Source organism: Sus scrofa, chromosome 4, assembly GCF_054392235.1.
Source record: "Sus scrofa isolate SSC_HxYL_T2T_F1_AM1 chromosome 4, Sscrofa_HxYL_maternal_Yorkshire_Landrace_v2.0, whole genome shotgun sequence".
Taxonomy (NCBI): Eukaryota; Metazoa; Chordata; class Mammalia; order Artiodactyla; family Suidae; genus Sus; species Sus scrofa.
Window position 1 is genome coordinate 126,392,618 of NC_139386.1, and position 27,112 is coordinate 126,419,729.

Sequence of the window (27,112 nt, forward strand, 5' to 3'; positions counted from 1 at the left end):
TTTTTTTTGCCTTTTCTAGGGCCGCTCCCATGGCATATGGAGGCTCCTAGGCTAGGGGTCCAATTGGAGCTGTAGCAGCCGGCCTACGCCAGAGCCACAGCAACATGGGATCCGAGCCGAGTCTGCAACCTATACCACAGCTCACGGCAACGCCGGATCCTTAACCCACTGAGCAAGGCCATGGATTGAACCTGCAACCTCATGGTTCCTAGTCAGATTCGTTAATCACTGTGCCACGATGGGAACTCCAACATTTTCTTCTTTTTTATGGTTGTGTAATATTCCATTGTATTTATTTACCACATCTTTATCCATTCATCTGTTAATGGACACTTTAATTGTTTCCGTATCTGAACAATTGTAAATAATGCTGCAATGAACACTGGTCTGCATATATCTTTTCAAATCAGTGTTTTTGTTTTTGTTTTTTCAGATATATGCTCAGGAATGGAATTGCTGGGTCATAAGGTTGTTTTATCTTTAGTTCTTTGAAAAACCTCCGTACTCTTTTCCATAGGAGCTGCATCAATTTACATGTCCACCAAGAGTGTATGAGGGTTCCCTTTCTCCATGTTCTTACCAGCATTTGTTATTTGTGTTCTTTTAGATGATAGCCATTCTGGCAGGTGCAAGGTGATACCTCATTGTGGTTTGATTTTCATTTCTCTGATGAATAGTGATGTTTAGCATCTTTTCATATGCCTGTTGGCCATCTGCATTTCTTCTTTGGAAAAACGACTGTTTAGTTTTTCTGCCCATTTTTTAGTTAGGTTGCTGTTTTTTTTTTTTTAATGTTGAGCTATATGAGGTGTTTATATATATTGGATATTAATCCCTTATCAGTCATATCGTTGCAGATATTTTCTCCCATTCAGTTGGTTGTCTTTTTGTTTTATCTACGGTTTCCTTTGCTGTGCAAAAGCTATTAAGTTTAATTAGGTCCCATTTGTTTATTTTTGCTCTTTTTCCTTTACTTAAAGAGACAGATCCAAGAAAATATCGCTGCAATTTATGTCAAGAAAATGTTCTGCCTATGTTTCCCTTTAGGAATTTTTTGTTTTTCTTTTTTGGCTTCTCCTGTAGCATATGGAATTTCTGAGGCCAAGGATCAAAGAATCTGAGCAACAGCTGTGACCTATGCCATAGCTGTGGCAATGCCAGAGCCTTAACCCACTGTACCACAGCAGGAATTCCTCCTTTAGGAGTGTTATAGTATCTGGTCTTACATTTAGGTCTTTAATCCATTTTGAGTTTATTTTTGTATATGATGTTAGAGAATGTTCTAATCTCTTTTATTTCTTAATGTGGTTCCTTTTGTATTGTTCCCTCCTAACCTCTTCCCCTATTTATTTCACATATTTTGGTCCTGCAGTATGATCTTTAAGAAATAGTTATTTTGCAGAGTTCCCGTTGTGGCCCTTTGGGTTAAGAACCCGACTAGTATCAGTGCGGATGCAGGTTCAATCCCTAGCCTTGCTCTGTAGGTTAAGGATTTGGCATTGCCATGAGCTGCAGCATAGGTTGCAGATGTGGCTCAGATCTGGCATAGCTAAGACTGTGGTGTAGGCCAGCAGCTGCAGCTCCAATTCAACCCCTAACCTGGTAACTTCTATATCCTGTAGGTGTGGCCCTAAAAAAAAAAAAAAAAAAAAGTTATTTTCCAAAATATTTGTCATTTGAGAGCTATTTATGCAGTGTCTTAAACATCCTGGTCAGAACCATAATAAAATGTAATAGATATACATAGTGATATATACATTTTATGAGTATAATTTCCTTAAACTTGATGAAAAATTTTATGATTCAACTTTCAATGGAAGAGATAATATTTATAAAATTTGTGTCTCCTCTCTAGGGACCAAAAAGCTAAATACTTGATTTTTGAGTCACGTAGCCTGGATTGGACATAAGACACAGTTTTGGCTGATGACAATACAAATAAAAACCTTTGGGGTAGGGAAGCCCAGAGGAGAAACTCTGTGTAAGGACAGCATATGACTCTCTGCTTTCTTCCTGTCTGGAACACAAATATGACATACAGAAGTGCTGTAGCCATTTGGTAACTATGAAGACAAAAACTGAATGCTTAATACACAGCACCTCCGCCATGCACCTCAGAACGCTGAGATGAGAGTTAGTCTTCAATGGCACTGAAGAATAGCTGCAACAGACTCTCTGCTTCCAAATGTATGATTGTGTAAGAAAAATGGGGCTGCCATGGAGCACAACTCCAGAGAACACTCGTGTGTAATGTGGCAGCCCTGTGAATACTGGGCATGCATTTCTTTATTCCAACGGGACCCACTACAGCTGCTTTTCTTGACCAGATTCACACACCTAGGTTAACTTTGCTCCACAGATATTTACGTTGCCTCCTTGTTCACCACCCTGCCTATTCATTCTCCAATCCTTTACTCCTCCACCCTTTGTGAAAGGTCTTCTGTGCTCCTGACATTACGCCAGGCACTAATACATTATGTTTCTAATAATGATATCGATCTTATGAATATGTATGGTTGTTTCCATTTTACTGAAGAAGAAACTGAGGTGGGAGGACGTTGCATTATCCAAGATCTCATAGCTAGAAAGTAGCAGAATCAGAGTTTAAATCTAGGTGTGACTGAATCCCAACTACAAATTCTTTCGATTATGGAACATATTTATCCATTCAACCTTGATTCAAAAATCAGACCCCATTCATTTAAAGTAAATGTGAAGCAGGATATGTGTTACAAACCCTGTGTACAAAAAAGGGAAGGAATAAATATTAGAATCAGGGGTTCCTGTTGCAGCTCAGTGGTAATGAACCTGATTTAGCATCCATGAGGATGCAGGTTCGATCCCTAGCCTGGCTCAGTGGGTTAAGGATCTGGCATTGCTATGAGGTCTGGTGTAGGTCATAGATGTGGCTTGGATCCCACCTTGCTAAGACTGTAGCATAGGCCAGCCGCTGCAGCTCCAATTTGACCCCAAGCCTGAGAACTTCCATATGCTGCAGGTGAGGCCCTTAATAAAAAAAAAAAAAAAAAAAAAAAAAAGCCAGTAATATGGCTCCTGAACAGCTAAGCATCCCATGATCAGAAGAATTTAAGGCATTTTCTTGGGGTTTTCCTTAAAAAGCACTGAAATATATCATGTGCTAATCCTGTTTCCACTGAAGGAATTGTTTTGGCCTATTGGTAGTCAGAATTACCCGACCTTAAATGGGTGATGATAGAGTTTGGATACCTGGGTGGCAGTTAGAATGTCCCAGATGTCTGCTGACAGGATCATGGATTTTTATTTATTTATTTATTGTCTTTTTTTTTTTCTTGTCTTTTGTCTTTTTTGTTGTTGTTGTTGTTGTTGTTGTTGCTATTTCTTGGGCCGCTCCCGCGGCCTATGGAGATTCCCAGGCTAGGGGTCAAATGGGAGCTGTAGCCACTGGCCTACGCCAGAGCCACAGCAACGCGGGATCCAAGCCGCGTCTGCAACCTACACCACAGCTCAGGGCAACGCCGGATCGTTAACCCACTGAGCAAGGGCAGGGACCGAACCCGCAACCTCATGGTTCCTAGTCGGATCCGTTAACCACTGCGCCACGACGGGAACTCCTATTTATTGTCTTTTGTCTTTTTTTTTTTATAGGGCCACTCCCGTGGCATATGGAAGTTCCTAGGCTAGGGGTCTAATCGGAGCTGTTGCTGCCAGCCTATACCAGAGCCACAGCAACACGGGATCCGAGCTGTGTCTACGACCTACACTATAGCTCACAGCAAAGCTGGATCCTTAACCCACTGAGTGAGGCCAGGGATCGAACCTGCATCCTCATGGATGCTTGTCAGATTCGTTTCTACTGCACCACGACGGGAACGCCCAGGATCATGGGTTTTTAAATTGTAAATTTATGCGATATGATTTCATGCAGCAGTGAAAGTGAATGATCTATAGTTGTGTGCAGCAACGTCAATGGATCCTTAAAACAAAATGTTACTTAAATAAAGGAAATCGTAGTAGAATATATACATTAGGTTACCATTTTTGTAATCTCCAAATCAAGAAATCAAGCATTATATTTTTTAGACCTAAATGCATTTGTGATAAAACTATGGGCAAAGGGAGGATAAACACAAGTTTCAGAATAGTGGTGACTTGGGGGTAACAGGGAGGCAAAGAAGGGGTACAAGGAAGGGCCACACAGGTAGTTACAATGTGATTGGCAGTGTTCTTAGTGGGGAATAAGTTTGCAACTGTTCAATTCATTATGTCTCATAGATAATTTGTTACACATATTCTTACATATGTATCAAGTATTAATCAATAAAAAAGGATGTAGCAGAAACCTCATTGACTAATTTAGCCCTTGTTGTTACCAAGAGCATTCTAAATTACTGATAATAAATACTGCTCTTTCTTTCTCCAAGAGATTGCCAATTATGGGGTCTCAAAGGAAGAGTTTATTTTGATCTTTATCATCCAATTTGGCTGAGGATAATAAAGAGAATTTCAGCTATAAGCTCAAAGAAAAGAAATTGAAAAGAAAGAAATCGTGTGTGTGTATAAGCACATTACTTGTCACAATTCCTTCTTCCAGAAGCCAAATTATTTAGTAATTATGCCAAGTGCTTTGTGATCGCTAGTGCTGGAGAAAGTCGGAGTAAGGAGAAAGAAAAATGTAGGAAAGAGCGTGGTAGAATTCTGGACTGGATCAATATGACATGCTAATATAGAAGCACATACGCAAAGGAAAAAAACTCCATCTTCTCAAATTCTCACTATTTCAGCCTGAAGATTCACCATTTAACGTATCTGACCAGCAGTCATCCTCACGTACTAAACCACGTCAGACAATTTGGAGCTGAGGTGGCTTGACCAGAGTTCAGCTCAACTTAAGAGTTAAGTATATTTTGTTACGAGTGGCAAAGGTTTTCTCAGAAACCTAATATTCTGCAGAATTAGTGCTTTTCTTCAATTTTTAGACTTTTGCCTACAGTGAAATCTGATTCCAGTCTTTCGAACGCAAAATCCATTTCACAATCAATTTAAATAGCAAAATTACTTTGCTGTTTTGTTTCTGGACTATATCTGCCAAAGAGAAGGGCCACATATAGTAATGGATTTTCTATGTTGGAATTCCATTATTGAAGCTGTGTATAGCTTTTGATACAATAATGTTTTGGGAGTGAGACGGTGCACAGCTCTGTGCTCCTTTACATGCTCTGGAAGGTGGCAAATAAGCATTTCCTGATCGGAGCCTTAGAAGTTTCTTTCTTTTTGTGCCTCAAGCAGGTCTTGGGATGCTACACATCAAAACATAGCTTTTCTTCATTCATTTTAATGGGGAGCAAGGAGTTTGGAATTTTTAGGCTCAGATACTGATACTTTCTTACTGTGACCTTTCTCAGCATGCTAAATGCCCTCCAGTTCTCATCGCTGAAGTGTGGCAAGCACAGTTGAATTCTCATCAATCTCATGAAGGAAGGCAATGCGTCTGATCTACTGAATAGTTTCAAGTCACTGCTTCAATAATTCAAAATATGCAGTTGCAGTCCATTTGCTGCAATGGTGGCTGCATCAGTGTCTAAAATCTGGGCATTGAATATCCATCCAAGAACAGATCCTTGTCTTTCATATTGCAAACACTCCATTTTCTGATGTCACTGCCTTAAAATCTTTAATTTAGATGTTGAAGATTAGCAAATCCTGTTCAGAAAAAAGTTATCTAGGGAGATTGTAAGCTTCTTCCCTATTGTGACTTTGGAGACGTTTCCTCCCTGCAGATATAGGAGAAGCATTTGAAATCATGAGCCAAGGCCAATATATTTCCAAGATGTTAAGAAAATTTATAAATAACTTCACATGAATCAACACTACAATGATCACGGAATACTTTCAATTGCAAAGGGTTTCCTTGAATTTTGAGAGGAATTTTTAAAGAACGATGGTATAACATAAAACTTGTTACCCAATGGAATAAGACTTTCCATGCTTTAAATACAAGAAGAAAAAAAAGATCAGGACTTTAAATTTCAAAGAAGTTCAACCCCATTAACTTAAAAAGACAGCACATAACAGAAACAACAATTTGATGTCAAAATTGTAATCGTTGGCTTTAATCTCGCTAAATGAAACTCACTGGTTAATCTAGCTCATCACTAACTTTCTCCTAATTCTAATCATCTTGAATCTATTTGCCCTGAGTTTATCTCCAATGGTAACCTTTGGTACTAGCTTCAAATCTTCTCACTCTTTCCTTCCTTCACTTCCAAAGCTCTGGCCAGGCCAATAACTTATATTTTTTTCCTATTTTTATAAACACTATTTTTAAATCAAATTTTATTAGAGTATAGTTGACTTACAATACTGTCTTAGTTTAAGGTGTACGGCGAATTACATTTTAAAAAGACTTGATTCCTAGAGAAATCACTCTGACGTCTTGGTTTTCTACATGTTTGTTGTCATATGGATTTGAACATTTTAGATGTGTGAAGAATTTTTTTTTAAGCCAGTATAGATATCCACGTAGACTTAAAGTTGCAGATGCAAGTAAATTTACATTCTGATCATGCCATACATTGCTTTTAAAAAGCTTATTATTTTGAAATAAAATAGTATGAAAATTTCCTGGGCATCCTTTGCCAGGATTATCTCTAATAACATCTCCAGTAACCATACTAAATCATCAAACCAGGAAAGTGATGTTGGTATAATACCATTAAATAAATTACAGGACTTGTTCAGATTTCACTAGCTTTATGCTAGCTCTTTACATTTGCGTGTATGAAATTTTATCATGTGATAGATTTATATAACAACCTCCACAAAAAAATACTGTCATGTTGCAACAAAGGAAGTCCCTCTCACTAGACCTTTAGAATTCCATCCTCTGCCCAGTCCTAAAATGTGGCCAACATTCATTTGCCCTTCATCATCCTCATTTTGTCAATGAGCATTATGTAAGTGGAATCCTACCATATGTAACCTTTTGCATCTGGCTTTTTTCACTTAGCATAATGCCTTTGAATTCCATCTTTGTTGTTGAATCAGTCAATAATTCGTTACATTCTAATCCATATTATGGACAGTTTATGTATCTATTCCTAAAAGGACACTTGGATTGTTTCCTGTTTGAGGCTATTATAAAGCTCCTATGAATATTTATACACAGTTTCTTTTGTGGATCTAAGTTTTCATTTCTCTATGATGCTTACGCAAAAGGGCAATGATTGGGCTGTATGGTAAGTGAATGTTTAATTTATAAGAAACTGCTGTTGTTTTCCAGAGTAGTTGTACCATTTTGCATTTCCTCCAGCAGTGTGTAAGAGATCCGATAGCTCCACATCCTTGCTAGCACTTGATACTGTTAGCACCTTTTTTAAAAAAAAATTTTTTTTTTTACTAGAGTATAGTTGACTTACAATGTAGTGCCAATTTCTGCTATACAGCAAAGTGATATATTCATTCCCTTTCTTATATTACCTTCCATCATCTTCTATCCCGGGAGACGGGATATAATTCCCTGTGCTGTACAGTAGGACCTCAGTGCTTATCCATTCTAAATGTAATAGTTTGCATTTACGAACACCAAACTCCCAGTCCATCCCACTCCCTCCCCTCTCCCCCTTGGCAACCATAGGTCTGTTTTCTATGTCTGTGAGTGTGTTTCTATCTTGTAAATAACCTCATTTGTGTCATATTTTAGATTCCGCATATATGATATCATATGGTATTTGTCTTTTTCTGATTTACTTCACTTTACATGATAATCTCTAGGTGCATCCTTATTGCTGCAAATGGCATTATTTTGTGCCATTTAAAGGATGAGTAGTATTCTACTGTGTATATGTACCACATCTTAATCCATTCATCTGTTGATGGACATTTAGATTGCTTCCATGTCTTGGCTATTGCGAATAATGCTGCGTATATGTTTTTGAATTACAGTTTTGCCCAGATATATGCCCAGGAGGGGGATTGCTGGATCAGATGGTGGTTCCACATTTAGTTCTCTGAGGAACCTCCATGCTGTTTTCCGTAACAGTTGTACCAATTTACATTCCTACCAGCAGTGTAGGAGGGCTCCCTTTCCTCCACACACTCTCTAGCCTTTGTTATTTGTAGACTTATTCATGATGGACATTCTGACTGATGTGAGGTGGTACTTCATTGTTATTTGGATTTGCATTTCTCTAATCATTAGTGATGTTGAACACTTTTTCATGTTCCTACTGCTCATCTGTATGCCTTCTTTGGACAAAAGTCTAAATAGGTCTTCTGCTCATTTTTTGATTGTGGTGTTTGTTTTTTTGATGTTGAGTTTGTTAATATTTTTCATTTTAGGCATTCTGACAGGTGTATAATGGTAGCTCATTGTGGCTTGAATTTGCATTTTCCTAGTAGTCGTCTATATTAAATGTTTTTTTTAAGTATTTTCCTTCTTGAATATCTTCTTTGATGAGTCATTTCTTTAAGTCTTATGCCCATTTCCTAATTGGATTTTTTGTTTTCTTAATGTTGAGTTTAGAGCCTCTTTATATATTTGGTTTACAAATCCTTTTTAGAGATGTGATTTGCAAACTTTTTTTTTTTTTTTTTTTTTTGCCCATTTGATGATTTATCTTTCACCTTCCTAGGAATTTACACATAGCAAAAGTTTTAAATTTTTATAAAGTCTAGGTTATTGATTCCCCCCCCTCCCTTGCTTTTGGTATCATGGAACAGAACTCTTGGTCTAATCTTAGGTCATAAATATTTTCTTCTCAAAATTTTTTAGTTTTTAAATTTTTACATTGAGATCTATGATCTCTTTTGAGTTAATAAGTTTATAAAAGGTGAGATTGAAGTCAATGTTCTTTTTTCCTCCTATTTCTTTCCAATTGTTCAAAAAACATTTACTGAAAAGACAATCTTTATTTCACTGAATTGCTTTTGCACCTTTGTCAAAAATCAGTTAAACACACATATATGGGTCTAGTTCTGGTTTCTTTATTCTGTTCTATTGATCTATATGTATATCCCACCTTCAATCTTAATGACAGTAGTCATATTTTTTTATCTGTAATTTCTGAGGTAAGAAATCAGATAGTCTTTTCACATATTTCTGTATTCATATATATTTGGGAAGTAAGTCATTGCTAGTATGTGTTCTAGATCTCAGATATTTTGGGGTTCATTCTCTTTAAATAAAATACTCATATAAGTTGATTACTGTGATACTTAATATCTAGCAGACACTGTACACATTAGGTCCTCTTCTATTTCTCTTTCCCTTAAGTCAATTACTTGTCCTTCAGAAATTAATATTTCACGGGCATTAGTTTGGTGGTCAGCTGATGACCAACTTGAGGGTTGTTTGTTTGTTTGTTTGTTTGTTTTGATTTTTTAGGGCCATACCCCCAGCGTATATAAGTTCCCAGGCTAGGGGTCCAATCGGAGCTACAGCTGCTGGCCTATGCTACAGACACAGCAACACGGGATCCGAGCTGTGTCTGTGACCTACACCACAGCTCATGGCAACGCTGTATCCTTAACCCACTGAGCAAGGCCAGCGATTGAACCCGCATCCTCCTGGATCCTAGTTGGGTTTGTTAACTGCTGAGCCATGAAGAGAACTCTTCCAATTTGAGGTTTGAAAGCAGAAGGTCCAGATGTGATTTTCTAAAGCAGCATTTTCTGTTTGAATTATCAAAATCCACTGACAAAGTCTAGTAGCGTCATCTCATTGGGGAATGTCAAGCCCAGAATGTCCTTCAGAAATCCACTTATTCTAGGGGAGAGAGTGAGACTCAGGAGAGGAAGTTGTAATTTTCTGTGTCTTTGTTTTTTTGCTGTTTCCAATACATTAACTTCAGAAAATAGTTTTATTTTCCCACATATACATGTGTATCTGTTACCAAACTCAGAAATAATTATCTGTGTACATAAGATTATACCACAGTGAATATCACTATAAATTATCTATACCTTCTAATTAGTCATTGGCGTTAGATCCCTATTTAAGGGTGAACATTTTGGAGAATATGCTTCCTGATAAACTTAAATGGAAAAATTCTAAGCAGATATAATAATCAGAAGTAGCAAGAAAATGGTTGTTGACTTCCTTTACATTTAGATCTTGGTCAGATATATGCCGAAAGAGTCTGGTAGAGAAGAAATGGAAAATATTCTAAGATGCAATTTTTTGTATTTTAAGTAACAAAACAAATTAGTTGAAAAATGCTAAGTAGCAAGATAAGATATCCTTCTCAAAGAACTTTTATTGCAGTATTTAACATTGAGCCTATATGACTTAAAACTTTGGTGTAGACCTTGGATGTAGTTAAGAATTCCTAAATTGCTAATATATTTAGTTAAAGAGTTTAAAACAAAATACAAATTATATGAAAATATATTTGTAAATTATTTTTGTAAAAGAACCACATAGACATTTATAAACATTTGGGAAAAAAAATCACAGTGGTATTTGTTGGATAGCAGTGAGTTTTTTTCTGAATAAAAAAATATTAAATTAACAGGTCCAGGGTGAAAGCTACAATGCTAGCTCCATATTACCAGTCAAACAAAATAAAAAATTTTCCAGCCCTTAATATGAGTAACAAATATTCTTTTGGGTATTTGGGAAAAGGATCATTATATTCCATGGAGAGTTTCCAGTTTCTAAAATAAATTATATCATCATAACTTGATAACAGAGTGTTGGTTTTACAGTTTTAGTTTTAGCACTTTACACCTAACACAGTGTTACAAGAAATGATGCATTTAATAAGTGGTGTTTGACAATGCTTAGAAAGGACAATGTCAGCCTTTTACTCTATTCCCACACATTTATAAAAAGCTTTAGAGCTTCAAGAAAATTTTCTTACATTTTATCGCCACTGATCCTCATTACAACGCTCACAGATAGGCAGAATAGGAATTACCATCCTCATTATAAATTACACAGGCTTATGTGATTGCATTTACATTTATAGGGTCTTGGGAAGCTCTTATACCACTCAGTTATTGCTTGTGTTCACGTTAGCAAAGGAAGCTTTATTACATAATAACAAGAGAGGAGAAACAAAGATTATCCATCTTTTGGGGCTATTTAAATGCCAATAAACCATAGATAGAAAAAGATCAAAGATCTTTTCTTCTTCTTGGATACATACACATTATTTAAAATTTTATAGGGATATATAGATAATATCTCTATATAACATATACACAATATTTTTGTTTTATGAAGATAGAATGAATCTTTTGGTACATGAACCATTTTATAAACTGAAATAATGGTCATATTTATAAGACACAGTGGATATTTTCTCATTCTGTTAAAAATGTAATTCAGTTCTACATCACACCTTTTTTAGGCATAGCATTTTAAAAGAAAGCATCAACCTTTTGACAATTAAAACAAAAATAGCAGAAAACATTTGAAAATGCAATTATCAATGATTGTAAAATATGTATTCTTTGGTATTATGACTGGGTTTCATTTGCATTTTCTGTACTTAAATATGTGATTGTGAGTGACTCTTAACTTTAAGTCTAGAGGGAATTTGTGCTAGTTAAGAGAAAGTAAAACATTTTACTGTATAATGTGAATGACCCATAACTCATAGTTGCCCAAGGCTGATATTTAATTTACGTAACAGACACTTTGGCATTTTCTCAATATTTTCAGGAGGGAATTTCATATAGAGTACTTAAGTCTCATATTCAGGACACTTGGTATGCAGGGCAATTTTGCTACTATCCAGGCTGATATACAAAAATAAATAAAATAAAACCATTTTTTAAATTTATACTTTGTTAAAAATATACACATAAGAGATACCATTCTTTTGTGAATGTGCAGTGATTTCTAAGACAATTAAAGCAGAGTGCCCTAATGTATATGGAATTGAACTAAGAGAAGCTCTTTATTCTAATTCCAGCACTATAGTGTGTAATTGTGAGATATGGCACTAGAAAAATTGATTCCTATTAATTCTCATTAAAAGTAATTGATGGGGAGAAATTTTATGTTATGACTTCGGAAGTGATTCAAGATAATTCATGGATTGCAATCTTCCTATACTATCTTTGTTATTATAGAAAATTACCTCTAACATTATCCACATGTACCTCATGTTTGTTTCTTTGACAGTTAAATCAACCAATAGCATAGTTATATTTAAAGTATTATCCCTATTACCATGGAGGGTGTGGGGGGAAACGAGGGTAGGAAAAGGAAGGGGAGGGGCAAGAAGAGAACCAATAATTACAGAATGTTTATAATAGACGAGGCACTTTTCACTTAGAAACTCATGTAACCCGTACAAGAACCCTGTGAGGGAATCATTTTCATCAACAATTTCTCACAAGGCATCTGAAGTCCAGAGATGGGGCATGCGAACTCTGCAGGTGACAGACTCTCCTGCTTAGAAAGACCCTCACGCTTGGTTTAAGGCTTTATTCTCACCATCTTGAAAATGTTAATAATTGTTGAATAAGGGGTTCCACATTTTAATCTTGCTCTGCATCCCGCAAGTTATGTAGCTGGTTCTGCCTGGAGAGGTTAAGCTCTTCTTCCAAAATTAAGATTTGAAGCCATGTCTGTGTTGATCCAAATAATACGACCAGAGTAAGACACTCACTTCATTCCTCTCCACCTTCGCTATCACACAGAAAAAAATTGGATTGTTTATTCAGCATTTATTTAGCGGAGATGCTGAGGAATTGAGGGAGGGTGGAGGAGAAGAATCACTCCTCATAGCAGTAGGTTTTCCCCTTTGGGCTTCAAACCTAACAGCCCTCATGGGAACCAGAGCTCTGTACTCTGTATGTTCCATTTTCTGAGAAAGCTAATAATTGTTATTATTTGAATTTTTTTAAAATCAAAGAAAAAAAAGGGTTCTATTTTCTCCCAGGTAAAATTTTCCTTTTTGTTACTAAAGCTAAACTAACAAGGCCATTAGGGATGATTCTATGATCAAGTGTCTACAGTCTCATAGATGCAGTTATTTTGTAGCAGGTTGAATTCATGAGTGTTGACATTATTTCTGTTCCTGCTTCTCTTCCTCTTTTCCTCCCTCTTCCTCTCTTCACCCTTCTACTGCTCCTCCTTTATTTTTGAGTCTAAAACACATGCAGCAAGGTACTCAAATCTTGAGTGTATAGTCAATGAATTTTTAAAATAAATGTACACTCAGATAACTATTACCCAGATCAAACTGTAAACTGTCTCCAGTACCCCAGAAGATTCCTTTGTATTCTCTTTCAGTCATTATCGTCCCACTAAAAAGCAATCACTATTCTGAGTCCAATCTCTATAGAATAGTTCTGTCTGATCTTGAACTTCATAGAAAATCTTTTTGTTTGGCTTTTGGTAGAACATTACATCTACAAAATTAATCCATGTTTTTGCACGTGAGCTATACCATATTCTTTTTTTTTATTGCTGCGTAGTGTTTCATTATATGAATATACTGCAATTTATTTGTCCTGTCTACTATTGAGGGACATTTGGATTTTTTTTCCAATTTAGCCATTATAAATAGAACTGATAAAAAATTTTTGACATGTCTTTTGGTGGGCACATGCACTCATTTATACTGGAATATACCTGGAAATTGAATTGCTGGGTCATACAGTAGGTATGTGTTAGCTCTAGTATAGGTTGCCAAAGGGTTTTATAAAGCGGTGGTATTTATTTGTATTCCCATCAGCACAATCTAAGAGATCTGATTGCTCTAGATTCATATCAATACTTGGTATTAACAGGTTTTTTTGTTTATTTGTTTGTTTCAGTTTTACTTATTTGGGCATGTAAAATGGTATCTATTGTGGTTCCAATTTGCATTTCCCTGAGGACTAATGACATATTCATATACTTATTGGCCATTTGTATACACTGTTCCATAAAGTGCCTGTTCAAATGTGTTGCCCATGTTTTAAAATTCAGTTTTCTATCTTTTATTAATTAACTGACATGTAGGAATTCCTTATTCTGGATGAGTTCTTTGTCGGATCTGTATATATTGCAAAAAACTTCTCTCACTCTGTATCTGCCTTTCTAATTTCTTAATGGGTCTCCATAAACAGATGTTCTTACTGTCAATGAAGTCTTATTTGCCAATCTCTTTTTTTTAATAATAACCACTTTTTGTATTTTGTGATTTTTTTTTTTTTTACTTTTGTGGTTTCTCAAAAATCATCACCTATTTTGAAGGCATGAAGATACTCTTTTATATTTTCTTCTGTATACTTTATTGGCTTACACTTCACATTTAAGTCTCTGACCCACCTGAAGCTGACCTTTATGTATGGTATGAGAGAGAGGTCAAGGTTCATTTTTACCAATATGAATATAAATTAACCCAGCATCATTTATTGATATGATTACCCTTTTCTCAGTGCATCGTAGCAGAACATTTGCAATAGATAAAGGAGCAATTATATAACCTTATAATAAATCTTCATATCTCATAGTGCAGGTCAATTAATTTTGTTCTTTTTCATAATTATTATTGCCATTGACTGTTGGCATTTCAAGTTAAATTTTAGAATCATTTTGTCAATACACACACATAGGCACACACAACTACTAGAGCTTTTCCTGAGAATGCACAATTGCTTCTTAATAGTCACGACGACAAAGCTGAATTAAAATATGTTATTTCTTGGTACAATCCCACGCAATTTAAGTTGCAATTAGGATTTGGAATAGAGGAATAAGAAGGCACAGATATAATACTATTTTTCCAGATATGATCACCACAACTCCATCAAATGCAGTGTGAAAGTCTTCCCTTTCTAGAAAGGATACACAATTGGTAAGTGGTTGTCGAGAGAGGTTTGATATCCTTTGAAATTCATGATTGTTCAAACCTCTCCCCAAGCCCCATGCTTTGTAGGTCCTCTCATTCTATCTCAGTATGGCTGGCTTGATCAGTTATTCTAGCAATCTGCACGTGTTATTCTCATTTTAATGCAATTAAAATTGAATATAAATAAATCCAATTTTATTCATTGTCATTCATACTGATATTGCAGTAACCACTAAAATCCTTTGGCATTTTTGTAATTCTATGCATGTTGTCCTTCCATTTTCTTTTATAATAGGCTTTAGTATACATACAAGAAGTAAGCAAGAGGTTGCATTTAAAAAAAACCTTCCATGTAAAGTATCTATGGTGTCATGACAAAGCAGGATGGGAACATTGCAGGAAAGTGGGCATCTGTAGGGAGAGAATGGACCATCTTAGGAGAGGTCTGCGTTTGAGTGTTCACATGATCAAGGAAATCAGTCAAGTAATAAACGAAGCTCGCTGAGCTTTGCATCGCTACTTTTTAGAAAGTAACTGTTAACTTGGAGACACACAAGCTGTAAAGCTTCCCAAAGTGGGGTTGAAATTTATTTTAACACATTTGTAAATGACCCAGAAAAAGAAGGTAATGTTCTGCAGTGAGCACTCAGCTTAACCAAATGTGGTGAGATAAATTTGCCCATATACTTTGGAAAGACTTACTGAGGCTGTTTGGGCTGTAAAGTGTTTCATTTTTTTTTTCAGTAAAGACAGAGGGGGGATATTATAAAATAACATACCCACATTATTTTAAATCTGAAACCTCTCATTTTTTATTTAGGATTTTTTTTTTTAATTCTAGGAAAAAAGCCATTCTAGATGGACTCCTGAAGTCAATTAAAAATGGAAAAAAAAAAAAAAAAGAACCCAGTTAGAGGGGATACAGGTGGCTGAGAAGAACGGTGGTCAAGTCCTAAACTTGGATCACACAGAGGAAGAGCTGGAGCCGAAAAGAGAAAAAGAGAATATTTACAGAAGGACGAATGAATAGCAGGGCAAACATTTAGGTAATGTAGTGTGTCGGAGGAGCCAAGATAGGAAAGAATGTAAAGAGACAGAATATGATCAACCACGTCAAATGTGGCAGAGAAATAAAAAGAATGATTAATGAAAAGGGCTCATGTGTTGGTGTTTTTCAGGTCATCCACCAACGACAGTGACCATGAAATATATTAAACACATGGAGCATTTCAGTTCAAAGGTAAGAGGGGCTTTAATCACCATATGCAAGATGAAAGATCTGCAAAGGGTAGCTCACATGGTCTTATTCACTGACTCCTGTAGAACTAGGATGGGGGCATCCTTCGGGATTTAAAAGAAGGAAAATGTACAACAAGGAAATGGTACTAGAACTTTACATAATGGAGACTAAAATTATGGAAATGTATTACTTGAAGATTCAGTATAGGTTGAAATAAGAATGTGTTTAAAAAGGTTCAGATCCATGCAAGGATGATGGATTTCTGACGAGATCTCGAGGAAAATGTTTTGGCACTCTGCTGTTAACATAATGGAGGCCACACATGCCCTCCCACAAACCATGTGTTTATACTGTTTTTAGGGACAGACTTCTGCAACCAGCAAAGCTGAGATGCGTACCAATACAACATTTCTTATTAGTTTATGTGTGAATAATTGCATAGTTTTAAAAATAGAGGGGGAGAAATTACAAATCTCTCACCCCCCAAAATAGCAGTTGCTTAGATCCCTTGGGAAAATGCCACCTGATAAATTAAAGATGAATCAATGATTAAGGCAGGAGAAAGAACTGCAATAACAACAGAAAACTGTCCTTTCTAATCCACAGAGGGGAAAAAAAAAATCAAGATTTTAGCCTTCTAATTTATTTTCTTTTTAAATTGAAAGGGTTTTTTTTTTTAATACACGTTTAGTCGAATTAGTAGGAATTATTGGCATGTGTCATTATAGATATTTTAAATTAATTGAACTCCCCCCTCCTCAAATTAGAGAGAAATGCCAGATAGCTCTAACTCTGAGGACTTCAGTGTATTTTACAGACATCAAAACCTAATTACTGGCAAGATCTTGGCAAAATGTTATGTAAAAAGAAATCACATTTCTGTTTTACAAATTGAGAAATTGAAAAATCAATAGCTTGTTCTGAGTTACCTGCTGACTGCCACCGTTCAAATTTTATTTTGTTGGAGGAAGCAGAGAGTGGGATGAAATCCTTTAACAGAGGGATTTAGAAGATTTAAATGGCATTCAGTCTAACATGGGCTCCATGGTAACCATAAGGGCTATGCAAGCTGTTCAATGAATAGCCAAAACATTTAGGTAGACAGGATGTCAGGCCAACCCAGGTTGAAATGTGAACACTTTAATTCTCTTAGCTTGAAATCTAAGCATTCAGCACAAGTACCTTGGCAGAGTCCTCCATTGGGGGGGGGGGTATTCTAGCCAATGTGGATCATTTAAAACCTGAAGTATCAAAAAAATTTCCCATTAGTACAAACCCCTTATAGTTCTGGAAAGCTGGTATTGTTTCAACTCCATTCCTGAGTACAATTTTGGAGGGCAGCTGGCATGGCTTCCTTCCCTTGGCCAGCCAAGGAAATCCAGCCAGGGACAATTTGCAGTGTTTGGAAATTGGGAAAAGTGAGGCCCAAGGAAAAGATGCAAGCTATTACACTTAGAATAGATAAGCAATGAGGTCCTGCTGCACAGCACAGGAAACTATATTCAGTCACTTGTGATAGAACACCATGGAAGATAATATGACAAAAAGAATATATATATTCTTTTTACTGTACAGCAGAAATTGACAGACCATTGTAAATCAACTTTGCTGAACAGCAGAAATTGACAGACCATTGTAAATCAACCATACTTTAATAAAAAATAAAAAATAAAAAAAACCAAGGGAAAAAAATACCACCGAGAGATAAACAGATACAACTAGAACTGAGATCCATCCCACTAAGTGGGATCATCTTGTGCTTGTGTAGTTTTGTGTCTCTGCATCCCCTACTCAGCAGTCACTATGAGCACCTGTGCTTGTGTAGTTTTGTGTCTCTGCATCCCCTACTCAGCTGTCACTATGAGCCAGCACAGGTGCTCTAGGGTGTCTGTGGGATGGCGGAGGAGGAGAGCTGGTCAATGGATGAATGTGGCCAGAAGAGCTCATGCTCTAACCGGGGTTGGGGGGGGGTGACCAGAAAGGAAGACAAACACACGGACATAACAGGAACGCTCTCAGAGATGTGAACACAAAGTGTTAGAGGAGCACCAAGCAGGGGTGACCCCACCTGAGGGAGATCTGGGGGGCAGATTTCAAAGAGGAAGTGAGTTTGGGAAAAGGAGTTGGAGCTTCTGTGACAGAGAAGTGGGGATAAGGGGTGTGAATTTGAGGCTAGGTGGGCCTCGAGGTCTTTCCAGATGAAGGAAAAGTCTTTCCCTTTTTAGATTGCAAGTATTTTGAGGGCAAAGATTATGATTTAAGTATCTTTCTATCCCTTATCATATATATATATTCTTTTTTTTTTCTGCTGTTCCCTCACATATGGAAGTTCAGGCCAGGGACTGAACTTGAACCGGAGCTTTAACTTATGCCACAGCTGCAGCAATGCTTGCGTCAGGCTGGGGATCAAACTGGTGCCTCCACAGAGACAAGCCCGATCATTAACCCACTGCACCACAGCGGGAACTCCCTAGCCCTTATCATATCTGATCCAGGGCCTTAGACCTAGTAGGTACTCAATAAATGGCTATGGTTTTAATAATTGAGGCTCAGGTGATATTCGTATCTACACCATCACAAATGTGACTGTTTTCTCCATCACTGATGGGATAGCGCATTTTAGATGAATAATGCTTTTTGTTCAGTTGAGTCTTAGAGATCAATGGTTCTGATCCTGTATGAGAGCCTCTTTATCAGCACAAGGCTTTTTGTTACATTTCTCACTTGAAGGAAATTACCTGAAATTTCAATTTGTCTTGAATTCTCTTGCATTCTGTGGAGGTCACGTTCTGTCACCCTCAAACGGTGGCGGCTTTGACGGAACCTGTCTCAAGGAGGAAAATGTGAAGCAGCGAGCCAGATGTGATCGAGGGGTTTGGGGTATGATCACCCCCATTCCACACAAAGAAACGATGCTCTCATTTCCTTGAACACTTACAAGGCAAGTCCTGTCCACTTCACCACAATACTCATCCGGTAGCAGTAACAAGAATAAGAGAAAGATGGACATTTACAGAAGCAGGCAAATGTAAAAGGACTACTAATATGAGAAATGTTCTCATAGCTTTTTGTCAAGCCACTCTCCCCCCCAAAATCATCCAGGTTTTTTTTTTTTTTGCCTTTGGAAATTGAAAATTAGGTGATTTAGTACAAATTTCAGACTATTGTATGTGTCGTTAAATCAGTCTTGCTTATAGATAACTATATTTCAAGATATCTTTTTCGGGGGAGTTCCCATTGTGGCTCAGTGGTTATGAACCTGACCAGTATCCATGAAAATGCAAGTTGGATCCCTGGCCTCGCTTAGTGGGTTAAGGATCCAGCGTTGCTGTGGTGTAGGTTGTAGATGCGGCTTGGATCTGGTGTTGCTTTTGCTGTGGTGTAAGTGTGTGGCTGCAGCTCTAATTCGATGACCTCTATCTAGCCTGGGAACGTCCATATGCTGCAGGTGGGGCTCTAAAAAAAAAAAAAAAAGATGTATTTTCCAGATTAAATATGAAAAAATTGTTTTATGTCTGAATATGTAATTAAAAAGATCACTACTGTATTGTGTGTATAAGTAATTATTAAATGTCTCTAATTTCCATACATTATGATGTTTTGGTGTTGTGAAAAAATAAATCTTTCAGGCTGGGGAGAGACTGCCTTTCCCAGGGCTAGCCAGTTCTTAGAGATGCAAAGGGCTCAGGGTATGCCTTTGGTATACAAACTAACCCGTCCAGAGCTGTGCCTCCTCTGTCTGGCCTGGGCACCCCAGGAGGCAGTATTCCTCTGCCTTAAGCATCCTAGAGCCAGGTTTCAGACAGCTAGGGGTTACCGCTTTAATTTAGAGCCCATTGGAATGATTCAAGCCAGCTAATCTTAGATTGCTTACTCTGCTCAGTCTTGCCTTTCCCACAGAAAGGGCTCTGATCTAAGCTTTGCCCTCACTCCTATCTTCTGCCTCCTGACCAGCCTGGGTGTCTCCATGTGGCCACGTGTGGCCTGCCCTACCTCCTGTCTCTAGAACCTGTGGGGACAACAAATCAACTACCTGAGTCGCGCCTCTGTCTCCATACCTGAATGGCCATCTGATCGAAGAATACCAAACACCTGACAAGTAGAAAGCTGTGAAATACAAAACGCTGTAAAAATTTTTTTGTAAAATGTTGTGATAGCTTTTAAGGTAATTCTTTTGGGAAAAAATAGTGGGCTGTTGCTATTTGAAGTTGAAGCAATATTTTCTAGAGTAAATTAAGTGACTCGATGTCAACAAATATCAAGGGACATTGTTTGAACTCTTGGCTTCCCCCTTACCCTTTGCCCAATTCTACTCAGAAACTGTATGCATATAGTCAGAGGTTTCGAATGTACCCCAGTCAAATGCCTGCCACGTCCCATCAGGCTTCCAACAGTACTGCAGCTGATTGTGTACTCAGAGCTGATTGTGTCGTCATTCATTCTGCTTCTATCTACCGTCCTTGATTTTTTTTTTTTTTTTCCAATTTCTAAGCAGTGTGGGGAAGTCAAAAGCATATGCGTTTCAAATTTTGAGTCTGAATCCTATGCTATCGTCATTCATTTATTAACTCACAATTTTATAGTCAGGTATGTACTGATTCTGTTACATATTAGCAGGTCGATTGTGGGAAATTTTCATAACTTCCCCGAGAATTTGTTTTTTCATCCATAACCTGGGAATACCAGTTATAGTTAACATTTGTTGAGTGTTTGCCAGGTGCCAGACATTGCATTTGTACTGTCTCATTCTATACACACAGCAACCTTGTAAGGTAGTTACGATTTTTATCTCCACTTTGCAGATAAAAAGGAAAAAGTGAGGTTTATGGAAGTTTCACCAAGGTCACTCAGCTAATCAGTGAGAAGAGAATTAGAATTCAGGTCCAACTTTTTCCAATTCATATATTTTATGCATTCTTCAGTTATTCAACAGCAGTGGCTTTAACCTTCAGTGTAGATCAGAATTTTATTTTTAAGTTACAGATGGTCTTTGGGGATTCTAATTTAGCAGAATTGGATAAGTACAAGAAATTATTCTTTAAGAAGTTTCCCTGGTGATTCTGATGTGCATTTAAGACTGAGAAATGCTGGTTACCTTCAAGGATCTCAAGTCATAATATATGTGTAATGGAATGATAATTTGAAATGCAACAATGACATTTACCCTTTGGCAGTGTTTTTGTTGACTCGTTTAATTAGCCCAAGGCACCTACCTGCTTTGGTACATGGTAGTGTCAGAACAGGAATGCAAACAGAAATGGTGTGCAGCTGTAATACCCAAATTAAACTTTGTCAGAAGCCATAATTCTAAGAGTTAAGGGCTAGGTCATCAGAGGCATCAAAGGATAAAGCATATAGCCCTCAAATGTTGGAGAATCATTCCTTCATGATATACAGATAAATCCATTTTCACCTGAGAGAGCTATAAAGGTTTCTGCCTTATGGAGAAGAAAGATATGACGTGGAAGAAATAGAAAGCCTGCTGTTTCTGGTCCTGGTGGGAAATGGATAGAAGAAGATAGAGGAGGTGAAAAAGAAAATTGACAACAATGAGCTCTTATATTGCTTACTGTGTGTCAGGCACTGCTTTGAGCACTGTGCCATTTTTTTAAAATTATAGCATTTTTTATTACTCAATTACATTTATAGTTGTACAATGATCATTGAAACCAAATTTTATAGCATTTCCAACCCAAACCCCCAGTATGTCCTCCCACCCCACAACCTGTCTCCTTTGGAAACCATAAGTTTTTCAAAGTCTGTGAGTCGGTATCTGTTCTGCAAAAAAATTCATTGTATCATTTTTTAAAATTCCACATGTAAACGATAGCATTTGATGTTGGTGTCTCACTGTCTGGCTGACTTCACTTGGCATGATAATTTCTAGGTCCATCCATGTTGCTGCAAATGCCTTTCTTTCCTTTTAATGGCTGAGTAATATTCCACTGTGTATATGTACCACATCTTCTTTTTTTTTTCTTACAATTATGGTTTAATTTTTTAAATTGTTATTTCCCCAATATAATTTTTTTTCTACTGTACAGCGTGGTGATGTACCACATCTTCTTTATCCCAACTCCTCTGTTGGTGGGCAATAAAGTTGTTTCCATGTCTTGGCTACTGTATATAGTGCTGCAATGAACATTAGAGTACGTGTCTTCTCGAGTCATGGTATTCTGTGGATAGATGTCCAGGAGTGAGATTACCATGCCATTTTTTAATTTATTTAATCCTTATATTAACTATGGGGGGGATTATTATGGAACCCATTTTACAGGTGAAGGAATTGGGGCACAGTGATGTGAAGTGACTTGCCCAGGGTGGTACTACAGCTGGTAAATGGCAGAGTAAGACTGGAAGGTGGGCACCAGGGTGGTCTGTCTCAGAAAGCAGTGTGTTTGCCATGGGGAGGATGAAACATGGTATGTTCCCCAGTCTGCAAGCATCCAGGTTAGAGAAGCATGAGGACACACACACACACACACACACACACACACTTTCTTCCCTCACCTCACTCCTCACCCTCTTCCAGCAGGGGTTGGGGCAATGATGTCTTAGCATTAATGGGAGGTGGCTAGGTAGGGAAGCTTGAAATAAGCTCCATCATTCCTGCTGCTTATGTGGCTGGTGCATGGCAAGCAGGGCATCCAAAGGCTCTCATAGGCCCCAGTGAGAAAGCAGAAGGGTGCCGACCAGGCCTGTGGCTCAGCAGAGGGTGGGGGTCAGGATATGGCCTTTGTCAACTAGGCTGAAAGACCAAGAGGCAAATGGCTTGGATTCACATTCAAGTGAAGGCACAGTACATTAGCCAAAAGCAAGAAGAGCCAATCATACTTAAAAGCTACCATTCTAGGGGTGGAACAGTGCTGCCATTCTGTATTGGAGATGTGACTGGATCTAGAGAATCCAGAACATTCTCTTCCAGAAACAGAAAATTTAAGGGCAGGCAGCATAAATTCTTTCAGATTTGGGCCCCCTTCTCTTTTCAAGATTGACTCTGGGAAACAAGTGGCTCATGTGACTTCATGGAAGCAGAAGGTTGAGGACACCAGGGACATTTGAAAGTCCAGCCCAAAACTGGCCAAGAGTGTGGGCTTGAGATGTGAACTTAGGCAGTTTGATAATTTTATGTCTCAGTTTCTTCATCTGCAAAATGGGAACAACAAAGATAACTCTCTAGTAGTGTTGTGGAAATTCACTAATCTATATAAAAACACTTTGTATAGTACTGGATGTGTACTGGGCAGGATGTTGGGCTTGATCAAGAGATATGATTTATTTTGACACCCTCCTGTTGCATCTGGTTTCCTAGCTCCCGGAAGGCAAGCCTTTTACTTCTCTTTTGGTAAATATGTAGTGCTTGTTCAACATCTAGCACTGCAGTATTCATCATGTAAATGTCGATTTCAACTTCCCTTCTTAGGCAGTTCAGGAGATCCCATCATCAGATCCTATACCAGATCCTATTATCTGGTAATGTGAGCATCTCAAATGGTCTCAGATGTAAAAAGCCTCAAAAGATCTCTCGCTCTCTTTTTTTCTTTTTGGTCTTTTTAAAATTCTTTTTAGGGCCGCCACCTGTGGCATATGGAAATTGCCAGGCTAGGGGTCGAATAAGAGCTGAAGCTACCTGCCCCCACAGCGGGTTCGGAGCAAAATCTGTGACCTACATAGCTCATGGCCATGCCGGATCCTTAACCCACTGAGCGAGGCTGGGGATAGAACCCGCATCCTCATGGGTACTAATTGGGTTCGTTAGCCACAATGAACTGAGCCACAACAGGAACTCTGAAAGACCTTCTCTCTCTCTCTCTCTTTTTTTTTTTTTTTTTTTTTTTTTTGTCTTTTTGTTGTTGTTGTTGTTGTTGCTATTTCTTGGGCCGCTCCCGCGGCATATGGAGGTTCCCAGGCTAGGGGTCGAATCGGAGCTGTAGCCACCGGCTTACGCCAGAGCCACAGCAACGCGGGATCCGAGCCGCGTCTGCAACCTACACCACAGCTCACGGCAACGCCGGATCGTTAACCCACTGAGCAAGGGCAGGAACGGAACCCGCAACCTCATGGTTCCTAGTCGGATCCGTTAACCACTGCGCCACGATGGGAACTCCTGAAAGACCTTCTCTTGTAGTTGAACTCACCCAATGGTTTTGCTGAAGTTTGCCTGCAAATTTCCCTGTCCCCCCCGAACTTGAGAACATAAAGCATCCTGTGAAATTCCTTCCTTTCACAAATAAACAGACAATTTCATGTTTATATCCATTTCTCCTCCTAACCTCAGCAAAGCATTTCAACCTAAGTTCCATCATCAGTGAAACCTCTATTATATAATAATGCTAGGTCAAGACCTTTTCAAGTGAAAAAAAAAAAAAAAAGGAGATTAGTGGTTTTTTTCTGCTGAGTGAACATGTAAGACTTTTGTCTCGCAATATACTTTTCAATTTAAGCTTTGTCATTCTAGAACCCAAATGGTGTTCCTCTTCGGATTCACATCGATTATGAGATTGATGGGCTTTTTAAATGAGCTGAATTTGAGACTCAAGGGAGTGTCTTCCACTGTACTTGGGACCTTGACTGCTTTGCCATGCTGAGTTGCACTCTCTTACATTGGGCTCATTTTTGCTTTTAAAAGGTGTGTGCAGCTCAAGTTATTTTAAAAATGTACAAAAAGGTATGCCTGGTGCATAGCGGGACTCATTAACTCTTAGTGCCCATTTTCTCTTCCTCCAATCTTTTCCTACATCTCAGTGTAGGACTAAGGCATGAGCTTTCTGTTTTACGTGAATGACTATAGTTCTTAATACTAGACAGCTTTGCAAAATTAGCTTCTGGTCACAAAGTGGGATGGAAATATAGGGTATGCCTAGAACATGGGAAAACAAATTGGAGAACGTTTATGCTTAAGGCCAATGTAAACATCTCTGTAAAAAATCACAAATTATCACAATTTGGGGTATGCTACTAAATTCATTTTCATGAACATTGCATTACCCACAGAATAATTTTAGAGTAATTAATCAGCTAATGGAAAGCAGAGGAAGATGTTGGATAATTATCGTGTTTCCATCTTTTTATAAGAAATGTCACTAAGTTTCTTTATTAAGCTATTGTCTAATGCACTTTGCAATAAATGGTAATTACTTTATTATTTGCCAGACTTGGGTCTTTGGCTAATCAGTGCAAATGGTTTGCCGGAGAAGAGGTATTTAAATATACAGTAGTGAAGGTTTAGGGAAGTGAATTTTGGTAGCATTATTGTGAAAGTTAAAAGTGCTTTTAAACATATGGCATAAAATAATGAGTAAGCAGTCATTTAACAATTAGTTTGAATTTTACCTACTAAGAGTAAAGTGTTTAGAATTTCTTTGGAGTAAATGCAGAGTTTGACCATCCCATTCAATTCTTGACAATGTTTCTTTCCCTGAACATTTGCAAAGGAATCTATATAATTAAACAAATGGAATTGAACACTCGCGGGTGTAGATAGTATGATCTTGCGAAGATTTGATGCAGAAAGGATTCCTCAAGAGTGTGTTTAGTTATAGAGAGAAAGCTGTGAACAAGCCTTTGAAATTCATACACAGAATGGTCTGATACAATTGTCGCAGACTTTAACACAATGGGTAGATGCACGTCTCTTGAAGTAACAATAGATCAAGTGTCAAAATGTGCTGAAAACATTCTATTAGCAGTTTTCATCCCTGTTAATATTTTATAGAACAAAAAAAATATTTTCGATGTTTCTGTCAGACGCCTTCCTGAACCTTGACCCAATTTGTTGGAATGATTTAAGAATTTAAAACTTGCTGGTCTACCTGGCTAGTTGAATCCATCATTTAACTTCCTTCAAGGCTAAATACATCAAGCAAAAATAGCTCCTACATATCAACATTTAAGTGAAAACAGCTACTATATCATGCAGTGTGGATATTTGCTAATCAAACGTTCACTGTGGCACTACTTAAAGAACTGTAGTGGAAAGCATCTGAGTGTTAATACTTTGCAGGAAAATAAATGATGTTATTTGCTTTCGATGTAAAGTCATTTCTTTAAAAAAAAATTAGCCTATTTAATGCATGGGAGATTGCCATATTCCTTCATCTAATGTTGCATTCTCTATAATGACTTCTGATTACCAAAATGCATAGTACAAATGGTAATCAGGACCCTTTTCACAACAAGTGAGGATGCTGAGTGCCTCCTACGAGTTTAATCACAGCGTGTGATTCACACAGTAATGGGTCATAATTGCCCCCCACCAAGTTGTCTTGAGGGTCCTGCTTCATTTTAGTACCACTGGACCTTATCAACGACTGAAATCCACTACTGTTGCCTTGAAGGTTGCAGCCAATCTCTACATAAATAATTATACCCAAACAAGGACACCAAGTAGGGTGAAGGATTGTATTTGGTCTCTCCTTGGTCTAACAATAGATTAAACAATAAATGGCCAGTATTTAGATAATTTTCTATTGCCTTTAATTTTTCTTACCTGGAGAAACAATCTGATTGCCATCCAGGCAATTAAATTAAATCAAGTTGGTGACTTATGTAGGAATGCATTAGAAAGCTGTTTATTTCTGTTAGCTTCAGACGTGGTAGGACTTATTTTCTCTTTAATACCTAGGGAGATACACATACAAATCACTGTCATTTTAGAGAATAGCTGGCCCCATTTCTTTTTCTAAACCAAATCTGGAAGATTCCAAACTTTGTAACTTACCGTTGTAGATTGTTAGAACGAACTGGCAACTTGTGTGGCCCGGGTGGACTGGTTCAACTTGGCATATTCTTTTGTGCATAGTTAGAATAAGATGCTGCCTGGATAGCAGTATTTCAGTGTTTTCTTCCCTTTTAATTATCTCCCATCTACACACACACACTCATACCATTTTGTTGATGCCTGAAGTTCTTTTAACAAGCACAAGCTATTTGTGTTTCAGAATTAGAGAAATCAGGCCATAAAAATTTATTGAGCACCTACTATGTGCCAGTCCCTGGCTAACGTGCTGGGAAAATAGCAAAGAGCAGGAAAGCACCTTATAAGCTAGTAAGGGCAGATATAGCACAAAGAAGTAACACAGTAGCTTAAATTCACACT